General features: G+C 48.0%; 1 non-coding gene across 1 annotated transcript; it reads left to right on the top strand.

Moving 5' to 3' along the window:
- The first annotated feature begins 17,656 nt into the window (after positions 1-17,656).
- On the top strand, positions 17,657-17,782 carry LOC142804336 (U5 spliceosomal RNA). The gene has a single exon (XR_012894602.1). It is a non-coding gene; the product is annotated as a U5 spliceosomal RNA (small nuclear RNA).
- The last annotated feature ends 507 nt before the right edge of the window (positions 17,783-18,289 follow it).

The following is an 18,289-nucleotide window of genomic DNA, read 5'->3' on the forward strand; positions in this document are numbered from 1 at the left end:
AATTATTTGGGACATATTGATTAACTAACTTTAAAGCAATGACGAGTCAACTGGGAGTTCGACGGAAACCAATCTTGTTGCGAAGGAACATGAATGCCATCAAGGTAAAAGCTGACGATGAAAGAAGTTTGTAACAACAGTACTGAAAGTTGGGCGAGTTAGAAAGCTTATTCAGCGCTACGTCGGTATCATGACGTAGCGCTGAATAAGCTTTCTTTAGGTTATCTCGTCTGTTCCTGGATCCACCATTGGGGGAGGCGGGTGGGCTACGTGAAGATATAAGTACAGTTCGTTGTTCAAAATAAACCACTTGTGAGTTTGCGCCCGTGTTGTTTGCCTCTTTTCCTTGTGTCCGTGTACGTGTTTGCGCAAAGAAGTCATGGATGAAAGAAGCATAAACGAAAAAAAAATGTTTGTCCACTGCGTTGTTCGCAGAGCTTCCATGCTGAAGCCGAAATGGCTTTTTATATGGGTGTTATCTTGTGTTTCTGTTCAACAGTCTTCATAAATCATGTTTGAGAGTGAGTTTCCGACACCTTCAATCTAGAGTGGTGATGTCGATGGCCAACATATATGAATTATGCACACATAGACTCCTCAGAAACATTTAAAATTTTTTTCTCTGAGTGTCCCACCTATTTTGCAAACTTTTTTGAAAAGACGGAATTCATTTCAGACTTTTCGCACATCTGCGGGTAAGTTAAAAGATTGAGAATGACAGCACTGCTGGTTATTATGATTACAAGGTCACACATTTCACAGAAAACAAATTTTACTGCTTCCAGCCACGATGTGACGTCATGAACGTAACGTTTGTGTCTTTCGCCTCCACAACATACTTGAAGTATTTCGCGTCGAACGAAAAAAAACTGGCCACGTATCTGCATGTTTCTGCAAATGTCGTCGAAATAAGATAGTCTTGCGTGTGGAGAGTGTGAACGACACAATTATTTCATGTTCTGCGCAAGAAAATCGGTGAGTGGTAATCTGTAGGCACTGCGTTAGAGTGCCATGAGCGTGAAGTGGAGGTGAACGAGCGCATCAAGTCACGTCACACGTGAGACATGGGCGCTATTTGGCAGTTTTATCAGAAAACAAAGTGCGTGGCTCTGATAGGGGTGTGCGCGCCAATCTCAGAGGCGATAACGTGTAGAACGCGAGGCGACGGCTAGGTGCCACCACCATCTCGCCTTTGTAAAGCGTTGGAAACACTCATTGTTCCGAGCAAGCGTTGCATGGTTCGCGAAACGTGATAAGCGCAACGGTACTGAAAATTATATATGTATGCTTTTTCAACTAAGAGATGCACATGCAGAATGTATGCGTGTACTTGTGATGCGCCAGACAAGCGCAATAATTGTTTTAATTGGCGATTGCACAAGCATGAACACTAACATTGAGCAACATTGGTGGCCGCTGCGGATGGGGTCGGCCGTTTCAAGTACATGATGCCGTTAAGAGAGAGAGAGAGAGAGAGAATAAACTTTATTGAAGAATTAAAATTACGTGACTAATCCCGGGTGGAGCCCTCTTGTAGAGCCCCACTGGCCACAGCGGCTCGCCGGGCCTGGTCTAGGGTCACCAGTTGGCTCCCCAGTGCCAGCTCGGAAAGCCGTGCCTCCCAAGACCACGTTGTGAGTGTTTGTAGTGAGCGCACCAACCTAGATACTGCATTGGCTGGCCGCTCGGTACATTGGTAGGTTATGTGTGTAAGTGTGGCTGTGTGGTTACTACACCATGGGCATGCCCCTGTTGTGTATATATGTGGAAAAATTGCGTGTAGTTTTGATATGTGGGGGTATGTGTTCGTTTGGAGGCGGCGCCAATCCCGGGCTTGTTGGCTGCTTAAGTTCGGATGTGGAGGGGCGTACGTGCGTCTTGTAAGGCGTTGGTTTTCCAATATCTGCCTGCTTGTTACACTTTGCTCTTCATGATGCCCTGTGAGGTGTCCTGAGGAGAGTCCTGCGTCTCGGCCAGTAAGTCCGCGAGCTACGCAGTTTGCCTCCTCGTTTCCCCCCAGGCCATCATGCCCTGGGCACCAAGTGACGCCATGTGCCTCCATCAACATGGACCCCAAAATATCAGTGACGCACCTTGGAAGTGTGCCTCTAAGGTATAAGCGACATGCAGCTTGTGAGTCTGTCAAAATATACGCTGAGCGCCCCCTTCTTTCGGCTTCTCTGATTGCCAAGGCTATGGCTGCTGCCTCTGCGGTGGCACTTGATCTGGTGCGTAGGGACGCGCAGGCCACGACTTTGCTTTGGTTAGTCACTGCCAATGCATATGCTTGTTTTCTGGAGCCTTGTGGTGGCGCGGGATAAAGACTGACGTCGGTAAAGTAAGCGTCTGGATCGCTACTTCTCTGCAGGAGTTTTCGTGCTCGCGCTTGACGGCGCTTTTTGTTGTAGAGCGGGTGCATGTTTTTTGGAACTGGTTCCACGATTATTTGATCACGTATTTGCTTGGGTGCAATGACTGTCTCGTCGCCACAATATTGAGGGGTGAGAGGGTATCCCAGCCTCTGTAGCAGTGTTCTTCCCTGGAGCGTAGTGGTGAGTCGTTCTCGCTGTGCGATTAGCGTGGCGGCGGCCAATTCTTCATACGTATTATGCATGCCGAGTCCCATGAGTTTTTCTGTGCTTGTGCTGTTCGGAAGTCGCAATGCTGCTTTGTACGCAATTCTGATGAGTCTGTCAATCTGCTCTATTTCGGGCTTGCGTGTTGATTGAAAGGGAAGAGCGAACGTGACTCGGCTGAGAACGAAGGCCTGTACAAGGCGTACCGTGTCGGCCTCTGTCATCCCATCATTACTTCGCGCAATTCTAGCTATAAGGGATGCAATACTCTTTACGGTGTGTTTGAGTTTGCCTATTTCAGTCTTTACGCTGTTGTTTTCTTGCACGTGCATGCCTAATATTCGAGCTACTGGGGTCCTGTTGATGATCTGTCCGGCAATTTCTAGCTGCAGCGCTGGTGCACGGTTGGACCGAGTGCGTGGGGGTCTTATTTGCAAATATTCCGATTTTCTAGGTGCGCACGACATGCCTGCAGCAGTGAGGTAGCCTTGAATCATGTCTATAGCGGTTTGCAGTACATCTTGTCGTTCTCCATAGGAGCCCTTTGTTGCCCATAGCGTAATATCGTCCGCGTAAAAGGCACAGCCCAGGTTTGGTACAGTCTCCAGCTGGAGGACTAGTTTCCGGAGGCCGATATTGAATAAAAATGGAGACAAGATGGAGCCCTGAGGTGTGCCTTTCAGTGGGAGGTCGTATGGTGATGATTTGGTACCAGCTATGCCAATCTGCGCCTTGCGATGTCCAAGAAAATCAGAGGCATAGTTGAATATGCGTTGTCCGCATCCAATGGCTGCAAGACCGTCTAGTATGGTAGAGTGCGCAATATTGTCAAATGCTTTTTCGATGTCGAGTGCAACGAGTAGATTGTTGAGACTACCTGGCGCTGGGTTAAGCACTTCCTCTTTGAGCAGTAAGAAGATATCCTGGGTAGACACTCCTCGCCTAAATCCGTACATAGATGTTGGCAGAAGCCCCCGTTCTTCTGTGTATTGCTCAAGGCGAGTGAGTATAACTTTTTCGAAGAGCTTGCCAATGCATGACGTTAAAGAAATTGGTCGTAGCTGATCAAGGCTTCGCCGTTTGCCTGGTTTAGGTATGAGTACAACCTGTGCCAGTGTCCATTCTGCAGGTATCTTTCACTCGGTGTCCAGACTTCCTGATTAAAGTGGTCGGTGATGGCTTGTAATGCTTCATCGCTGAGGTTCCGTACCATGGCATTTGTAATGCCATCCAATCCGGGCGCTGTATTTCTTTTGAAGCTTTGAGCCGCTGCATAAACCTCAGCAAAGGTTATGGGGGCGTCGAGCTCAGTGTTGGGTTCTCCATTGTATTCTTGACTGGGTGTTGGGCTAACGTTTCGCTTGCGTTCTCCTGTGTAGCGTTGTTTCAGCTCTTCTATTAACTGATCCGGATCACCTTGAAATTCCCCAGCTAGCCGTTGAAGGGTAGCGTTTGTTTCGGTTCTTGTTGCAGAGGGATCCAAAAGACTCCGTAGGATGTTCCACGTCTTTTTCGTGCTTAATGTGCCTTTTAAGGAATCGCAGAAGGTGCGCCAGTTGTTGTTGTAAAGTTCCTTTGAGTATGCGTTTACTTCCTCCGTGATTTTCGCTATACGGAGTCTGAGTTTCTTATTTAGCTTTTGTCGGCGCCACCTTTTCGTGAGGCCTCGACGAGCTTCCCAAAGATGTGTCAAGTGGGTGTCAATGGCAGGTGCGTCGGTAGTTGTTTGATATATCTTGGTGTTCTTGTCATAGAGACCCTTAATGTACGGTGTCCATTTGGCTATAGTTGTTGGCTTGGGCCCGTCTACTTCCTGTTGCTCTCTATATTTAGTCCAGTTAGTCAGTCTGGCTTTTCCGAGCGGGCGTCGCAGTCGAGCTGTTTCATATGTTATTTGCACAATATTGTGATCGCTGCCCAGATTGTCGTCCAGCACACTCCAGCGCATGGTCGCGGCATTGTTGGTTACGGTAAGGTCGGGAGTGGTGTCCCTGTTGACACTGTTTCCTATACGAGTCGGTATGCCCGGTGTCGTGAGGAGTGTGTAGTCGTAGCGCTGTATCGCTTCTAAAAGTCGCGTACCTTTGGGTTTGTCTGTGCTATAACCCCATGTGGTGTGCCAAGCGTTGAAGTCCCCAGTGATGATCAAGCGGTCGCGTGGTTGAAGCTTGTTGTTCAAATAGTGGAAGATATTGCTGAATTCTGCTTTTCTGTCTTGTGGGGGACTGTATATGTTACATATAACCTGCCTCGGGCGTCCTTTCTTCGCTGGCCAGAGCGTTACGATAAGGTGTTGCGTCTCTTCGTTCGGTGCCGTTATGCATGTAGCTGCCAATTCTTTCTGGACGAGTGTCGCAATCTTAGGTGTATTTGGATCCATGTACAGTTTGTAGCCAGAAACTGTTTTAGGCCTAGTTCCCACCTCTTGCAAGCAGATTACGTCAGGAGGAACCAGCGCCGCCTTTATGTATAGAGTGAATGTAGCGTGCTTGTTGTGCAGGGAACGACAGTTCCAGGACCATATAGTGAGATTCTCGTTTGCTATGCGTCGGTTAATTGCCATGATGCGAGGAGGTGGGTGTGCTTTCAGCGTCCGAGGTAAGCATGCTTTTGGCGTCGGACTCCTGGGACCGCGTTTGGCTCTGCTTACGTCGACGCTTCGTTTCTTTGTCGAGGTTTTCATGAACGTATCGCTTCAGGTCTTGAAATTCGACAAAGAACTGTTTCATTTGGTCTTCTGTTTGCTGCAGTATGTGCTGTTGCATTAGCTGCAGTTGTTGTTGAAAAGTGGGGTTTGTCGCTGTTTGTTCTGTTCCTATATTGGCTACAGGATCTCGTGGTGGTGTCGATTGTGGTTGGATGTGCCCATTGTCCCGTAGCTTTTCGCTTGGGTGGCTAGTTAGATTGTGAGAGGCCTGGACTGTAGTTTTCGGGGTGGCTCCCATTAATTGGGCCAGCTGTTTTTCGAGCCACATTATTTTGTTCTCGTATTTGTCAAGGCGTTGCTTAAGCTGTTTGTTTTCAGCGATTACTGCTTGATAGTGTACGTTTTGTGTGATGGGGGGAGTACATGCAGACTTGGGAGCCACGGCTTCCGCCCAGCTTACCGGAAGTGATGATGCCTGTTGGGTGCATCCTTGATCCCCGCCGTTGCCTTTGGCTCCCCCTTCTGGAGGACCGCGGTGGAGGTTCTGCTGAGTCGGTGCTGGCGCGCTCTTCTTGGATGGCGGGTGCGGCTTTCTGCCCGGGGACCGTGAACGCGACCGGGAACTGTGCTTGTCATCTGCTGACTTGTAGGCGTTTTCTTCCTCTTCAGAGGAGAACCAGCGGAGATTCTTGGTCCTCGGTGGGTCGTTGCTAGTGCCCTGTTGAAGCTTATCACTGTGGCCTGCTTGTACTTGCGGCTGTTTAGGCTTCGGCGGCTTAAGTCTTTTTTTGCAAGTTGGATCTCCTGTGGGGTGAGCCTCCCCGCACGAGGCGCAACTAATAGAACACGGATGTCCATCCGTTGGATTAGTCAGTCCGCACAGCCGGCAAATGGGGCGATCCGGATGCGGGCAAACGTCCGCGCGGTGTCCTTTTTCTCGGCAGACCTTGCAGACTTGAATCGTAGGTCGGAAGGGGTAGCAGCGGAGTTCACCCCCGTAATAGTAGACGGTACGAGGTAGCGTTGGACCGAAAAATGTAATGGCTGCGCTTTTCGTTGTGCCTATTATTCTGGCAGTGATGATCTCCACACCGTGCGTTCTGACACGTAGGTGCGCCATGAGAGTTTTGGTTGAGGTGTTCATCGGTACGCCGTGAATCACCCCTCTCAGAGTATCGTCTCCATTTGCGGCGTATGCACGGACAGCGTGAGCCCTGCCGTTAAGCACAAGGGCGCGTATCAGACGCACTTTGTCCGCCACTTCCTCATATTTGGTCGACAGAATCGCTATGTTTGACCCTGGGTTGATTCTAAGGATGAAATGGTCATCTCTGATGCCAGCTTGGCATGCCTCGATGATTGCTTGCGCAAGCGTAGGAGTCAGAATGTTTCTCAGCGGGAGGCCCTGGTTTGGACGAATGACGATCTTGTAATCGTCCTTCGGCAACGGCGGTAGCTTTGGCAATTTCTTGAATGTTGGCGTGCCTGTCTTAACTTGGTCCTGGAGCCCTGCGCTGCCGCGTCTCCGCTCCAGTGCCTCTTGCTTGCGTTTTTTGGTGGATTTCGCTGCCTGCCAGCTAGCGTCCTCGTCTGCATGCGATTGAGCGCCGATAGCGTCTCGGCTCACCGTATCGTGGTCGCCCTGGAGTTGATCCATTTGGTCGTCTGCTGTACCATCCTGGTCTAGGAGGTGGTATTGTTGGTCGGTTGCCGCGTTGAGAGCCATAGCTGGATGAAGCTCCGACGCGGGCGTCCCCAGCGTCGGTGCAGCTGCCGGCGGCTCCCCAGGTCAGCGTTTGGTGAGCGTCCTAGGGGTGACGAGCTTTCTGAAGTCCTTTGGCACCTCCAAGGGGCAAGAAATCCTCTTGAGTGGTGCCCAGGCGTTCCTCGGAACTTCTTGAAGCTGATAGTAACGTTTTCGAGTGGTTGCAGACGGAAAAACACCACTAAAAATCATGAGAATCCAGAGCGCGAAGCGAGCGCGTCTGCACTACTTCGAGCCCCCTGGCGGTCTCCTCCCGTTAAGAGAGGACAAAAAGACAATTTTACAGGCACACAGACAGACAGGCAGAACCTGCGCCCCTCTTATAACCGTTGACTCCGTGGATATGTAGTTATCTTTTGTTGTTTTGCAGGCATATGCGGTACGACCATTGTTAAATGCGAAGCATTATTTAGCGAACTTCGGCGACTTCGAGCGTATCTATCTATCTATCTATCTATCTATCTATCTATCTAGCCACCTACAACTTTTAGCTCTTTTGGCCGCTTCGATAACAGTATTGATACCAAACTTGGTATGGCAAAACTTGACTGTATGAACAACATATTTGACCAGTCATAATAATAAATTCTTGATATCTATTTGATGAATTTCATGATTTACATTTCATGGTCCTTCAGCTCTTGCGGTGGTTTCGTTCACATGGCATGTTTCAAAACTGGTATGGTATGACATGATCGCATGGCGAACACAAGCGACTGAACCTAACATGAAAATCAAGACATGCGTGCCATGCAACCACATCACTATGTCCCATGCTCATGATGCGCTCACGGTCGTTTCGCTAGCGTCACATATACCGAATTTCGTGGTACAAAAACTGAATGGATGAAGAAGGTAGTTGTTTTGTGCAAACATGATAATCATGAGATGCGTGTAATGTAACAACATGACTCATGATGCCCTGGCTGCCACATTGGAGGCAAACTCATGATCCTTTGGCAGCCATTTCGCCAGCGTCAAATTTACCCAATTTGGCATTACGGTACGTGAATCGTGCAAGCATGATAATCATGAGATGCGTGTCATGTAATAACATGACTACATGCTACGCTCATGATGCGCCGGTGGCCGTTTCGCTAGCTTCACATGTACCAAACTCGGTATTACGTGACGCCAATAAATTACATAGATATATGACTGGTGCAAACATTTCAATCTTAAGATGCGTGTCAGGTGAGAACATGACTACCTATCATAGTTATGACGACAATATATTTTGACGTGAAGCGGTGCGCGTGCTCGCCGGCGTTCCTCTGCCAGGTGACGGTCCTGCCATATACTCGCAGTTGCGCGCCACGCTGCGTCGCTTTGACGCATGCACTCCAGCGTCCCTCCATCACGAAAAGATGGAGACGCAGTGCTGTCTGAGTAACGCATCGGTGCGAAATGCAGCAAGTCGCATTTCGAGCCGGTTGCCGTCAGCCCGGGCCGACGGACGCTGGTGGCGCCTGGCGTTTCACTATAAGTGCTGGCGTTTTGCTATCTTAGCCTCGCTGTGCCTAGCACGTGCGAGCGTCAACGTTACATTGGAGTGTATTGGACTTTTCATGATGCAATCGCGCCCGTTTCGCTAGCTCCACATACACCATATTTGGTGCTACGTAAGGTCAACGGATGACAAAATATATGACTGGTGCAAACATGACAGTCCTTACAGGCGTGGTATGTAGGATCATGACAACATACCACGCTCATAGCGTGCTTGTGGCCGTTCTGCTAGCTCTACATGTACGAAATTTGGTATCACGGGACGTGAATAGATGGCAAAGGTAAACGACACATCCAAACATGATAATAATGACACGGAAGCTAAGTACGGCATCATAGACCTCCACCTCGTAACAATCTACTGATTTTGCAGTGACATATCAACATTTCTCATTGGTGTTTCGCATATCATCGATTCCCACTGTATGTGGGATCTGCCAATTATTTTATTTGTTAGAAAGGTAAATACTGGCTTATCAAAAGTTTTGCAAACCAGTATACAACTGTGTATTTCAAACATTTCCCAGCTTTCTCGTTTTGTAAGATCATTAAGTCAATCTTACAAAGTGAGGCAATTCAGCAGCACAAAATGTTGCGTGTCATGCTGCATATAATTTTCGGCAACACCTGCTTGGTAGCGGCGTCAAAAACTGAATCCACATAATATAGGGCTGGAGCTCTTTTGAAAGCCTTGTCTTCCGTTGTGGCCACGGTATAGGACATATGTGAGACACACACACACACAAATAAAAAAAGGTTTACAGTAGCCATGATTGGAGATTTAGGCAAAGAATATGAAGAGCTGTGTCTTTTCGGAGTTAATGTATCTGGAAGTACACAAGTCCCCATGTTTTCAAAATTTGGTGTTTACTAGTCATAAAGAGTTCTTGAAGTGTGCTCTTAATAATAATTATTATTTCGAGCGCGATTCCTTTGCATTGGTGGTAAAAATCCTGCATCGCCATTCTTTACCTTTTTTTATTTGCTCTGTTAAAGCTTGTGGGGTCTCGGCGAGGCGAACGAGCGCCTCGCCACGCCACGCTCTTGGAGTGAACGGACACAGTTGACGCGGTCGGTACAAAGCACACAACATACCTACATTTATTAACTAATTTAGACGACGATATCGTCCGCCGAATGATACACCAATTTCAACTAACACGCTACCATACAAACAACATAACACAGGGACACACTGAACACACACTAACATGATAAACACACACTAACACACCCAACACACCAACACATACCCAAGGCGGCGTCGCCAACGCCTGCATTCCACGTGGGACCCCGGCGCGAAGCCCGCGGTGCCGAGCACCGGGGGCCCACGCTACAGACAACCGTTCGCGGCCGCCGCCACGCGCAGAAGAGACTCGCTCACTCTCGCCTACCGCCGAGGCCCACCTTCCGCCAGGGGCCACCACCGGCGCTACCACTCTACCAACAGTGGTACTCAAAGCGAACACAACGCCATCTGTCGCCCGGCGGTGGTCACCGCCGAAATAAAGCCTCGGGGCGAGACACGTGCGCCACGCGGCGCAGACAACTTTGCAGGGGGGGTGTCAGCACCGCCACAAGCTGTACATGTGCACCGCTGCATATTCGCCGAAGTCTACTTTTGGAAATTCGGAGCTCATCAAGCAACTTCTCTGCTTTTTCTCCCAGTCTCCCTCTTAGTCCTGATAAATAAAGAAAGGTCCCCTTGCTATTATTTTCTGTACTCCGATATCTTAAATGAAATATCTCACCAGAATATCATGCGAACACAGTAAGTGTGGTTTAGATGCATCAAATGTTCAACTGGCCTCGCCACGGTGGTCTAGTGGCTAACGTACTCGGCTGCTGACCCGCAGGTTGTGGGATCAGATCCCGGCTACGGCGGCTGCATTTCCGGTGGAGGCGGGAATGCTGTAGGCCCGTTTGCTCAAATTTCGGTGCACGGTGAAGAACCCCAGATGGTCGAAGTTTCCAGAGCACTCCGCTAGGGCGTATCTGATAATCATATGGTGGTTTTGGGACGTTAAACCCCGCTTATTATTCAATCATCAAACGTTCAACCGCACACACATGTATGCACGCAAGCGCAAACGATTCAAAACAAAACACCTACAATACTTCGTATTACAACCTCAATGCTTGTTCCACTACACGTAAGAATACTTTATGAGATTACTACCACTGGGGTGCAAGCATTTCGACAGATGATTCTAATCCATGAAAATGCTCTTTGAAGGTTGATATTGTCTTCTGAAAATTGCAGGTAATTGGATAAATTCAATCTGAAAAAAATTTAACTGGAAGGTCAAGAGCGTAGCCAGAAGGGGGCAACTGGGGAAGTTCAATCTCACAATTTTTTCGTGATCTGTCGCGACATAGTGCGAGGGGCTTGTTTCGATGAGCGTCTCTCCTACGAAGCCGCCGGGGCCTCTCCTGCGCGAGCGCTTATCAGACCCGTGATTCGGAAAGCACGAAGGCCACTTCGCCTGCTGCCGCGGTCGCGTTCGCTAAAGGCGTGCGCCACTCCCACACGAAGATCGTGCCAGCTGTTCACACTTATCTTGTTTATAATTGTGCGTTCGTTTTGTGCATTTTTTTCTGCTTGAACAGCGCGCTTTAGGTGTCTATCCGGAACAGCTTTAAGTGCGCGCTCGTCCTTTGCTCACTTCGCGCTGGCTTTCTGCTACAGTTTTCTGCTCCAAGTATCGAGTTACTTGTTATCCTCCGCGTAACTTCGCACTTTGTTGCCGTAGCATTCATTCGCAGGGCTTTGTGGCGAAACAGCGCACAATAACGCGAAACTACCTATGCGAAAACACGTTTCACTTACGTGTTATAACGATGCCTAGAAATAGAAATCAGCCACGTTTTTCGTAAAGCTCGTCCAGATTTTGTGGCGTCACTTTGGACACAGAGAGAAAGAAAGAACACAAGGAGAAAGGCATATAGGTTAACCAGGGCTGAGCCCCGGTAGGCTACCCTGCACTTTGGAAGGGGAGAGGGAAAGGGAAGTTATAGAGTATGTGAAAAAAAGGTAACTAACTGGGCCGGCGCGTAACAGTTTCACAAGCACAAACGATGAAACAGGCCGGCGTCTTTGAGAAAATGCAACAGTGCTGTCGTTGCCTTTCGGAAATTGGATGGGCAGTGCCATGGTCCCAATACTTTCTCGACAGTTAAATCACTTCTGTCCTATTTATTTAAAACACTGCGCAGAGGAAGCCTCTCGTTTGCGTGGTCCGGCCAGTAACATGAGATGTGATCAATAGTCTCATCAACGGCGCAGTCATTGTACTCTGCGCTGTCGGCCGTCCCTATCTTGAATGAATAGGCCTTGGTGAAGGCTACGCCCAGACGCAGACGGCACAACACTGTACCTTCCTCCCTAGAAAGACCGGAGGGTGGCCGGCGTCGTGAAGATGGATCGAGAGAATATAGTCGATTATGTGCGAACTGTGATGACTGCCACTTCTCAAGTGTCTTATCCTGCGCCAGCTTACTTAGTTATCTAGCCGAGTCAATCCTAGATAAACGTACGGACACGGCGTTTGCTTGTACGTGTGTATTTCTAGCTACTTCATCGACGAGGTCATTGCCAGAGATACCGCAATAACTTGGTGTCCACTGGAACACAACGTTGTGTCCTTTTTCGGTCGCATAGTGCGGAATTTCTCTGTTCTTCCATGCCAGTTGTTCGTACGACCCGCGACGAAAAGCCGACGAAAGAAATTGTAGAGCCACCTTGGAGTCACAGAATACTCCCTATCGATTAGCCGGTTGTTGCTTAGTATATTCGAAGCCACCTCGCAGGGCAACAACTTCCGAACCAGTCGATGTGCCCACGTGACAACGTTTGTAAGTGATGTTGATTTGTTGTGTTGGAATGACGGTGGCGCCGGTGAAGCAAGTCTGGGTTGTAGATCCATCTGTGTATACGTGGATTCTGTCAGTGTATAATGTGTGTAAACAGTCCAGAGTCGCTTGCTTCAAGGCCAAGGCAGAATTGAGTTTTCTATTTCTTATTCCTGGGAAGACTAGGCGCACATCGGGTTGTCGTAGGCTCCACAAGGCGGACGGTGAACGCGTCAAGTCTATAAAACCGGATGTTAGCAAAATATGGTGGGAGCTCATGACCTTAGATAAGGACGCCTGCGGCCGTTCTTCAGGCAAAAAGGTCAAATGGCTCGATGCCATCCTTAAAATATGCCGAATATCTGCTCTCAGCACGTCGGTTTTGACGTAGCTCGTAACCAGATAATCCCGACCTAATATAACTGTTTTAGCGGTTGACGTAGTTCGTGGCAGGCCGAGACAAATGCGTAGTGCCTGTGCTTGCACGCTGTGAAGTCCTCGATTGTTTGTCTTGCAAGTTTTAATAAACAGAGGAGAATCGTAGCGCAGTTCACCAATAAAAAGTGCTTGGTAAAGCTGTAGCATGGATCTGAATGACTGGCCCCATCTTTTTCCAGCGATAACTCTCAGGACGTGGGCAATAGATACCAGTTTCGCTTTCAAGCTAGTCACGTGGGGGCTCCAGAAGAGGTCGCGATCAACAATGACACCTAGAAAACGATGGCTACGCTTGTAAGAGATGGGCTGGCCATTATTGCTTATCGGTTAACTTGTCATCACCTTGCGCGTGAAGGACACCAGTGCAGATTTTTTCTGTTGAGATTGTTAGGCCTTGCGTACTAAAATAGTCAGATGCTTGCGACGATGCCCTTTGTATCCTTGCTCAAGCTTGTAGGCGTGTCATTGCAGATGCCCTAACACAGATATTATCAGCGTATATTGAAACACTGACTGTTTCAAGGAGAACTTCCGCCAGGCCAAGCAAGGCAAGAATGAAAAGAACTGTACTTAAAAGGCCACCTTGCAGGACGCCACGGCACGTGTAGTGGTCTGAGGTCGGGCCATCTTCAGTACATACAAAAAAGGATCTTCGTGTCCGGTAGCTTCGCATCTATCGAAGCTTTCGCCCTCCCTATTCAATTAACAGCAGTGTGTCTAGTATAGCTTGATGGCAAACGTTGTCATATGCACCTTTCACATCAAGAAAGAGCGCAAGTGATAGTCGTTTCCTAAATTTCTGCTGTTCTACTGATGACACCAAATCGATGGCGTTGTCAATCAATGAATGGCCTCGTCGAAATCTCGCCATGTAGTGAGCTTAAATGTAATGCTGTTCAAGGAACCATTCCAAGTGCGTGAGAATGATGCACTCCATGAGTTTCCCAACGCAGCTGGCGAGAGCTACAGGCCAGTATGATGTCAGCAACAGAGGAGATTTCCTGGTTTTTAGAGTGGCTCAAGACGGCTCTGTTTCCATTCTTGAGGTACGATGCCATCTTCCCATGGCCAATTAAAGAAATTTAGCAGTTGTCGTCTAGCTGGTTGGCCTAGGTGACGCAGAGCCGTATACGTTATCCCATTGGGCCCTCTTGAAGAAGAACGCCTACACAGTGTCAGTGCAGCTTCTAGCTCTTCCATAGAAAGTGGAGCATCCATACTTATATCTCGTGGACCGAGATATCGAATAAAAGCACATTGGAGAGTAAAACTGTACCGCCGGTGAGGTTCGCGCAAAAATCCTCTGCAACGTCAATTTCACGGCGGGTGATATGAAGTGCGAGGGCCTTGAAGAGATGACGTTGCATGGTGCCTGAGCTAAGACCCTGTCGAGTTCTCCATACATGAGACAACGGCTTGCGTGGGTCTAATTACTCACAACATCTTTTCCATCTTTGATCCTGCAGCTTGTCTATTCGGCGTTGTACTTTTTTCTGCATGCACCTTGCTACTGTGCGATCAAGAATGGACTTGGTACGCGCGTATCTTCTCTCAGCACGTTTACCTAACGCCGTAAGCCTTTCTAATTCAATATCAAGCTCCGTGCGTTTCTGTGAGCATGTGAAGCGGCGATAATACAATTTTTCATTGCATCTGCAATTATTGTTCTAACCCACACAAGGAATCATTTTGCACGTATCTTCCACTTGACCTTTATAAACTATCCAGTCTATATACCGATTGGCCGGCGAGGACGAAGTTTCTTGACCATCAATGCTGACATAAGTCAGAATGTGGTCGCTACTATGGGTTTCAATATCTGAAAACCAGCGCACTTTTGAACTTGGAAAACACGACGCCAGTGTCAGGTGGAGGCAGCTGCTGTACGTCGTTCCTCGCAGGTATGTCAGGCTACCATCACTCAGAAGACGCATGTTGTGGTCTGACACAAACGATATCAGTGGGCGCCCCTTCGCGTTTGTCCTCAAGCTTCCTCATATTGGATGATGTGCTTTGATATCACCAGTTATACTGCAAGGGCCTGGATTAGCTGCCATATAGTCTCTTAATATCTTAAAATTAAATGTACTTGCGGTGGATATATATACGCCAAAAAGTGTAAAAGACAACCGCTTCTTCTTCAGAGCAATGCACACGTACTGGTTCTCGTCATCTGGCGGTATAGCATGGGCGAAATAAGTAAGGTCCTTGCGAATGTAAACAATACCTTTGCTGCTACTTCCATTCGTGATTGAGACGAAAGACTCGTATTCTGATATTCTTATAGCCGATGAGTTCGGCTCACAGATTACCATTACCGGGAAGTGGTTTTGTTTACACGAACTTCCATAAATTCTGTATCAGGGACTTCAGGCCTCTCACATTCCATTGAAATATGAAGGCGTTACGAATATCATCTGCAAACGATAACTGTTGCCGTTGATAAGCCATAGTTCTGCTGTTATTCTTCTTAGGCAATCGACTTCTGAAGACTTGCTGGGACCGGGCTGATGTATACAGCAGCTGCAATGCGCTTCGTGCTTTTGGTGTTTGCACCCTCTCCACGAACACACGAATGGAACTCACGAGGGAGCTGACCGTGGCGACTATTTGGTTGTCTTCCTCTGTTGGTTTAGAGAATTAGGACGAGGAGTGCTTCACTGCTGAAGTCTGATTCCGCTCTCTAGGGTCTTGTAGTTCAGGGAGTTCCGGCCAGGCGTCCGCTGTGTCGCTGTTGGCGGCTTCGTTATCCTTCGACCCGACTTCGCTTGTTCTGGGAGACAGAAGTAGAGGCGACTTTGAGCGCGGTTCACGAGACAACGGAGTCTTGGATGTCTTGGAGCGCCGTCGATGACGCGATCGTCGTCGTCTAACAGATGCGGCTGCTTCCCGGTGAGACGAGTTATCCCGAACTGTTTTCTTCAGCACTGCCATTTCCCTTCGAATAATCGGACAGTCCTTCGAAGATGCATCGTGAGGCCCGTCCCAATTTGAACATTTCCGAGTATTGGATTGACATGTGCTAGTGGCGTGAGGTTCATTGCATCGGGCACAAACAGTGGTGTTCATGCACATGCTGCTCACGTGACCCCTCTTCGTACATTTTCCGCATTGAATTGGCCTCGCTACGAAGGAACGAACAGCGTGCCGAAAGTGTCCCACCTTCACGTGTGACGAGAGGGTATCACCCCTGAATATGATCTTCAAGCAACGTGACTTGCCGAGACGAAAAACACTTGTTATGATGGTGCCTTCTGTAGCGGGCTTGATCAATATTGGCATGTCTGTGTTGACAATGGTCTCGTCAACATCATAAATTACTCCAGCGATGACTTCTTTTTCCAGCGGTATGTGAGAGCAGACTGCGATGCCATTGAGCTCTGCGACTTTGCGTAAAATGTCCAGCGCAGCCGCGTGGTTAACGTCAATGGCTGTAACATTCTTGCGCGTGTTCACTCTTACGTCTTTGATTTCGTGTGGAGCCAGTATCATAATTTGTGCAGACACGGCTTGCCTGCTGAGGCGCCTTATGTTGGCCGTGGCGAGAACTGGCTTGAACAGGACGGTGAATGCCTCGACACTGCGCGAAGACCTTATGGTGGACGCACTCGAATCAGATGGCGTGCTCAGAAACGGTCTCTTCGCCTTGCGCCTCCTCACCAGCTTGAAGGTGTCGTCACCGGACTCTTGACTGCTGACATAATAGTTCATGGCATCGTCACTGTCAGTGTCGCTCTCGGCGCCGTTGCGCTTCCTGAAGGCGGCTTCCGCGGGAATCGTAGGGTCTGGCGGACGCGTGTGCGACTCCATCTCCATGGCACGCTGGCAGGAACCCACACTTGGCTGGTGAAAACAATCTTATCCACAAAAAAGAGAAAAACTGGGGGACTCACCGTTCCATTGTTGTTGTAGTTGTTGTTGTAGTTGTTGTTGTTGTTGTTGTTATAGATGATGATGATGATGATGATGATGATGCTCACCCAGAGATGGGGATGGGCCAAGAACCGGGCGGCAGGATACCTAAATGAAACTAAAATGAATATAAAGCCAATCTGAAAAAGTAGTTTAGAAATAATACTACCAATAAACAAATATTTGCTGAGCAAGCGGTCAAACCATCTCCTGGTTTGGACAGACATAGCTGCAAATTTTAAACTAAAAATCTGAAAAATTTAGGGCTCATTAGCACGGAAATCTTTTACTTGCGTTGATCTAATCAAACACATTGGAGTATATATCCCTCTCGCAGTAACCAAATGAAGTTCCGCCAAGTGAAAAAATTACGGGTAGATTTACTTGTAATAGAGAGACACCTCATCTTCCTCATTTTTGCACGCAGACTGTCCCAGCTACCTTTGTCCTAAATACAATACAAGTGCAATGACCCCGTCGGTAGGATAACGATGGGCGCACTGTACACGCACACACAGTATTACGTATCACTAAGTAATGAGTAGTTAGTTATTTGATTTGTTTATGGTTTGCGCGCATTCTAGCGTTGACTGATTCCTACCAGTGCGCTTTCACAAATTATCTCTGAAAAAAAAACGATATACGAAGCGCGCCAAGTATGATAAAGACGCGTGCTCACGTGCCGCTACTCCGGCACTTACAAACTTCGATGGAAGCGTACACGGCTGCATACATTTATCACCAGCATAGAAGCTTAAACTGAAAGGAACGTGGCTATATTTGACTTCAGTTACTTAAAAGGTATACGTTATTATGGTAAATGATGCAGAGAAGTTTTTATGACAATAAATAATTTTTAATTAAAAGGCGGAAATGTGCAAATAACTTCTGCATAAACTTGACAAAGTTTACTGGCTTTTTTTCAGCACCCCCGGAGTGTGGCCCGTGCGTTATTCATCGCTCAGGTCCTTCCTCAGCTGGTCGCACCAATCTTTCGCCTTTTACTAAAGATTGCCGTGGGGAAGGACACCCTAATGAGCCAATAGGCCAATTTTTGGGAGGCCTTGCCCGTTTGGGTGAGGCCTAATTTAAATATCAAAAGTAAGACTTCAATGCTTTCGTTTGTTGACTTACTGTCGCCGCTGGGGTTACAAATCTAGTCAACGTTCGTTGCTTGACTGCACACCCGAAGGATACTACAGTGGCACTTTTTTCCCGCGATATTAATGACCAGCTATACCAACGGGGTGGACTGGCAGTGCCATTTGAACGCAACCCTATATACCGGCCTCTTGCCTGAGCAGGCTATTTCTTGTTTACTCCTACAGAAATTTATTTACGATGTGCCCTGTATTGCTGGTGCCGACAGTGCTATGATTCACGAAGTTTCAAAACATACTGCCCCAGCTAAATCGGGCTAGAATTTTAAAATACGCCTATGCCCTCTATAACGACAAGAACAAATGAATGTTTCTGACTACTGCGTAGGCAAATCGTGTTATGATAAATAATTATTTGGGACATATTGATTAACTAACTTTAAAGCAATGATGAGTAAACCGAGAGTTCAACGGAAACCAATCTTGTTGC

The sequence above is a fragment of the Rhipicephalus microplus genome, chromosome 3 (genome assembly GCF_043290135.1).
Source record: "Rhipicephalus microplus isolate Deutch F79 chromosome 3, USDA_Rmic, whole genome shotgun sequence".
NCBI classification, from domain to species: Eukaryota; Metazoa; Arthropoda; class Arachnida; order Ixodida; family Ixodidae; genus Rhipicephalus; species Rhipicephalus microplus.